Below are 6349 nucleotides of genomic sequence, written 5' to 3'. Positions count from 1 at the left end.
TGTCAAATTACAATTAAAAAAACTACTGTGAATTAAAAAGTACAAAAGGGATATCGTCACATTTCCTAAACAATGCTGTTGTTTTTTGACCAAAATATTTTTTTTTGGCTTAATCATTAATCAAACACTCAATTTCTGATTACATTGTCTGTTCCCTGAAAAATCTGAAAGTATGACTTAATATTTGAGGCGACTCTATTTTCACCTTCTTGTTCATTTTGATAATAGACAGTTCAACTCTGATGGAACTGATTTGGTTCTCACTATTCTGCTCATGTGTAATGTGCATTTATAGTAGAAATAATTACTCTTATTCTGAAGTAACTCGTCATTACCCTCAAAACAACCACATGAAATAGTCAAGACGTGCATTTATGTCATAAGAATTTATTTCTTTTTTGTACAGAGACATGAAATGGATGAGGAAGCTGAGGAACATTATAAACAACATCCTCTACTTTTGATATTTCAGAAATATGGTCTCTGGTCTGAGTCCTGGTCTGGTCATTCAGCTCCAGCCGTGACTCTGGTCTGTCCCTTCACCTGGACGCCACAGCACTGACCACTGGCAACAGGCCTTTGTCTTTATTTTCTTTACACACACACACACACACACACACACACACACACACACACACACACAAAGCCATGCCTTACACTACTGACACACTGATGCTCACTGTATTTTGAAAAAATCAGTTTCTATTTCAACTCATTCCCATCTCGTCTGTCTCAGTCTGACTGGGCTGTGACAAACACTAAAACCCTATTTTTTCTGAACAGCAGCATTCCAGATTTTAAAAAAAGATAATTTATCAGCTGTTAACTCCTGATACTGTCACATTGGAAAGTCATGTGACTTGTTTGTGTCATGGACCGTGCACAGTGAGCAGAGGATCTTTCAACGGTTCAGGTTTACACATTTCTTTTACCTGTGAACAATTCAGTGGTTTAAGTGTGAGATAGGAAACAGAGGCTGATTAATCTGAGGTTGTAAGGTTGAATACTGTCCCAGTTTCTGTTATTCTATTGTTTTTCCAAAAAAAGGTTAGAAAGAAATAAGAATAAATACAACTTTCAAAATGCTATTATCAACTGACCAATAGCTCAATGGTGTAAAACTAGGACAGAACTCATACTCCAGCCCTGAGATTGTAGGTTCAGATACAACACTCATTGTTTTCTGAGTTTTCAGGTCAAAAACACAATAAATTCAAGTTTCAGCACTTTATCAGTAGGTCACAGATAGTTCAGTGGTTCAAGTGCAGAACAGACATAACAGCTCTACAAGACTGAGTCCAATTTCAGTTGGTATTTATTTATTTATTTTTTTTAACCAAAAAAGAAGGATCAAAAGAAACAATAAATACAACTTTCACCACACCATTGTCAGGTAGTTCAGTGGATTATGAAAGTTACAAATTCTTCCTGTGAAACCGAACATGGAAGGTTCAATGCCCACATACTCCACCTGTACTTTTCTGTGTTCAGATACAAAATACCCTACAATAAATACAAGTTCCAGCACACAACTGGTAGCTCACAAATGGCCAAGTGGTTGAATTCTGGATCAGATATAACATCTTTACCAACCTGAGACTATGGGATCATATCCCACTTTATCAATGTTAGCTACAACTTTTATAATAATCAACTAATAGTAACTAATAAAAGCCCAGTGGTCCAAAACTGGTACAGGATTTGACAGAAGCAGTGGCAGAAAACAGACTGCAAAAATATATGCAGGTAATACATCAAACCTCTGACGACCCTGTGAACATCAGTCTTCATGGATAAAACACTGAACCAGACTAAGAATCCAAATCAAATCCAATTTTATTTATAAAGCACCAAATCACAACAGAAGTAATCTCAGGACACTTTCCACTCAGAGCTGGTGTCGACCAGACTGTGTCACTTTGTCCCAGGTTAGGCTGGTGTAGTGGTGAGCTGTCTGTGTCAGAGACTTCACATCACTGTCGGTCTGGTTCAGTTCCCCTTCCTGAGATCCTAGAGCCAAAGGCCTTGACCCTGGTTGGAGATGGAGAGGAGTCTGTACTCAGAGTTCCAGTTTACACCTCTTATACCCAAAAAAACTCCTCATATCAACAACTCAGCTGCAGCACAGTGGTTAAAGAGGTAGTTGCATTCCTATTCAGCTTTTGAGATTGGGAGTTCAAATCCCCAAACTGGTTCTACTTTTTCAAAATTTCTTTCCACCCTCACGACCTGAGGTTTCAGCTTTATACATTCCTTATACTTGGATATTAACACCCAAATCCTCACCTAGTATTTAGCTCAGTGGTCTAAGCATAGGACAAAAGTCACATTCTCAGTACAGATTCAAAGGTTGAGAGATCAAATCCCACTGCAGTTTGTGTTTTTCACCATGAAAATAGAAGAGTGGAAGAAATCAGAATAGATACAACTTCCAACATACTAGCATTAACTGACAGAATAGTTCATTGACTTAAAACTACTGTAGGACTCACCCTTTGTATACAGAGGTTGGCAGTTCAATACCCCATGCACACATAAGTGTTTCTGTTTTCAGGTCCAAAAAAACACAATTAATAGAAATTCAAGCAAAATAATATCAGCTGACAGATAGCTCAGTGGTTTAAAAGCAGTACAAACCTTGTCATCCAGAGGTTACCAGTTCAATACCCATAAAGAACATGTAAGTTGTTTCTGTTTTCCAGTCCAAAAAAACACAATAAATAGAAATTCAAGCAGCACAACATCAGCTGGCAGATAGCTCAGTGGTTTAAAAGTGGGTCAACACTCATTCTCCAGAGGTTGCCAGTTCAATACCCACAAGAGACACATATTTTTCTGTTTTCTGGTCCAAAACACCACAATAAATAGAAGTTCCGACACTTCATAAATAACTGGCAGATAGCTCAGTAGTTTAAGGCTCATCCTCTGTACCCACAGGTTGACAGTTCAAATCCCCCCTGAAAAACACCAAATACTTTTCTGTGTTTTCCAGTCCAAAAACACAATAAATAGAAGTTCCGACATCTCATTAGTAACTGACAGATAGCTTAGTGGTTTAAGACTCATCTTCTGTACCCAGAGGTTGACAGTTCAAATCCCCCCTGAAATGAACTACATACTTTTCTGTGTTTTCCAGTCCAAAAAAAACCAACAATAAATAGAAGTTCCGAAATATCATTAGAAGCTCACAGATAGCTCAGTGGGAAGGTTGGTGGTGTGAAGAGAACTGACTACTGTGAGGCTGGCCGGTAGTTCAAATCCTGGGCTTGCTCAGTAAGGGTGCAAGAAAACAAGGGACTCATAATGAGCCCTCACATGAAAACCAGGGGGATATACAAAACTTTTTATTGAAAAAAGACAGGAAACAGGTGGAAAAAAAAACACTTCTGCACCCCCCTTCCAGACCCAAGAAACCTTATTTCTTACCCACAGGGCCAAGAAATAACATAACTTGAGTCAAAGGCCAGCTGCCGCCATCCAAACCTGAAAGAAACACAAGACAAAAAGTTAAAGGAAACGAGGTACAATAAAAGTACAAACAATAGCATTAGCATTACAGGTACAATTCTATAAAATTTGTCAACTGAAAATGTTAAAAACAAAAGCAATATATATCAAACCAATAAATTCTCAATTTTAAAAAGACAAGCAATATTGATATAACCTCACATCTACAAATAGAATACAAATATTAATCACTACTGTAAAACACCAGCTGCTCATCATCTCCTGCTCCATAACCCCTCCCTCACAGATGTGCAGAAACTCGGAGGGGTATAGGCCCCCTCCGCCCCTCCCTCACCGTCCGCTCTCGATACTCAGCTCCCACGAGTCTTGAACCTTCAACCTGCCGATGACAGGCGGCTGTACAAGAGCCAAGGACCAAACCCCTAAGCTACCGAGCACCGAGGTACTAACAGCTCCTGTCTGACAGCTTTAATACCACTACAGAAGACCAGAGGCTCCACAACACCACAAACAAACCACCTGACAATAACATGACAAAATGTGTATTTCATTTGTTTCATTCACAGTCAGCTTTTAGACAGCAGACATCTCTTAGACATTAACACTCAAAACCAGACTGTATAAAACCTCACACTCTTTGAAGAACCTCTACAAAACAATTAAATCCAATTTCAATCCGATCCTCAACTCTCACAAATTCTGGAAAACTATTCAGAAAACAGTTTGACAAATTCATAGATCAACACAAACTACTCACTGAAAGTCAATACTGATTCAGACCAAACAGCAACTGGCATTAACAGACTCAACAGAGGAAATCACCAGCTCAACAGATCAAAAACATCACACACTGACCACACTGAAAAAGCTTTTCAGTTACAAAGATAAAATATCTCACCCAGCAGCTTCAGCAGGTCTGTATGATGGTCCTCCATTTCCAGGATTTCATCCACCCAGGCAAAAAATCTACAAGTGGGACAAAAGAATTACTGACATTACTTTAACATCCTACAGACAACATGTGTAAAAAGACCATCTATTCTATGGAAGGTTGACAAAAACTGCAACATAACCTATTATTATAATTACTACTACTATGATTATCAACTACGAGCACACAGCAATTGACAGTATTCAAAACTAAACTCTTTGCAAACTTTTTTTTCCAAAACATTTTCCCCAAAACCAAGATCCATATTTCACACAAAAAAGAACGTAATAAAGTCAAAAATGTCTCACCCAGCAGCGTCAGCACAGAGATGGAGTTGTTATCAGTTCTGCATGATGTTCCTCCATCTCCATCACCTCATCCACAGAGGCAGCAAAACTACAATAAATAACAGCACACTGTAAACATCCTGCAGAGAACATGAATAAGATGGTAAAGATGATATTTTGCATAACAGATGGATTTAATGAACTTATACCATCTAATATGACGGTCCATTCTGACACTGGAAGTGTCATTCCTTTCATAGTCCATGTGGTGTTCAGGTCACTGTGGCTCATCCCCATCACTGTCTGTATGGTGCTGCATTCACTAACTACACCTGGATGTAAACACACACATTTTCAAATTAGACAGGATGATTAGTTAGATTAGAGATGATTTAAAAATTACACAAACTGATTCAACGTGATTCCAACAGAGGTTACTGTGGATAATCTGTGGACAGAGTATTTCCTCGAATATCTAACTTGATTTGATACCATATTACTGATGTGGTTGAAAACAGACATTTTGGGACAGGCCTTTGTAAACATTCAGGGGATACATCAAATATAATTTATATCAGAGCAGAGGTTTGTTTAATATTTTAATATAACAGACCAATATAATGAGCACACAGCAGACAGAGCAGATGTATTTATGTAGATATTAGCTTTAGCCACCTTAGCTTTTCTACACACAGTGACCTGCTCCTGAAGACACGTGTAGACTGTTTGGAATACATGTGACTAACTGTGGCTGTTCTGCTTTAACACTCGTTATTCGCATACAAATACCCGTAGCTGCAGGTTAAAACATGAACTACCTCTTTTGGAAATGTTCATTCAAACTTTTCGCGGTTAGCTTGTAGCTTCTGTCCTGTTGGCTACTGTCGTTGTTTTGGCCAGTAATTGCGCCTGCGCAAAGTGAAGTCATCATCTCGCGTTAGTTTAACGAGACGTTTCGTTGGTGCGGTGCTGCCATCTACTGGTTATTACTTGTAACGTCAAATGTGGAAGAGACAGTTTGTGTTTCTGTTAAATACTGAGAGAACAGATGGACAATCAAACACAAACTACAGCTGCAGCTTCATTTTCTGCCAGACATAAACTATATTCGTTTGTCTTCTTAGCTTTTTGTCCTGAATATGATAGAAGTCTCCTACATTTACTTGACACCACGATTCAGTATGCTAATTATATTAATTTAGATCATTGATACTACGAAAACAGAGTCAACCACAGCTTCAGATGTATGTAGATATACTGACCCTGGCTGTTAATAAAGGGACACGTAGCTGCAGGTTAAAACATGAACTACCTCTCTTGGAAATATCCATTCAAACTTTTCGCGGTTAGCTTCAATAGCCTGTTGCTTCTGTCCTGTGGGTTACTGTTGTTGTTTTGACGAATAATTACGCCTGCGCAGAGTGAAGTCTTCCTCTCGCGTTAACTTGACGAGACGTTAAGTGGCGCGGTGCTGCCATCTACTGGTTATTATTTGTAACGTCAAATGTGGAACAGTTCATTTTTCTCGTACTAAATACTAAGGGAACAGACGGTGAAACGCAAACGATAATTGCGGCTTTATTTTCTGACAGAAAAAAAAAAAAAAATATATATATATATATATATATATATTTTTATATGGAATGACAAAGAGGAAAATGGA

General features: G+C 38.4%; 1 protein-coding gene across 3 annotated transcripts in view; it reads right to left on the bottom strand.

Moving 5' to 3' along the window:
• LOC115434446 (ly6/PLAUR domain-containing protein 6-like) overlaps positions 1-6210 on the bottom strand; it is a 1359089-nt gene extending 1352879 nt beyond the window's left edge. Inside the window, exons 1-5 of one of the 3 annotated variants that reach the window (XR_003937539.1) lie at positions 5949-6210; positions 4896-5018; positions 4708-4795; positions 4367-4434; positions 3352-3483 (exon numbers count right to left, since the gene is read on the bottom strand). The gene's annotated coding sequence lies outside the window, so the exon portion shown is untranslated. Of the gene's footprint in view, positions 3484-4366; positions 4435-4707; positions 4796-4895; positions 5019-5504; positions 5753-5948 lie in introns of those variants that run through there. The other 2 variants (XR_003937537.1, XR_003937538.1) reach the window with 2 other exon arrangements.
• Positions 6211-6349: the final 139 nt, after the last annotated feature.

This window comes from Sphaeramia orbicularis, chromosome 2 (genome assembly GCF_902148855.1).
Source record: "Sphaeramia orbicularis chromosome 2, fSphaOr1.1, whole genome shotgun sequence".
Classification (NCBI taxonomy): domain Eukaryota; kingdom Metazoa; phylum Chordata; class Actinopteri; order Kurtiformes; family Apogonidae; genus Sphaeramia; species Sphaeramia orbicularis.
This window is presented reverse-complemented; position numbering and strand designations above follow the sequence as displayed.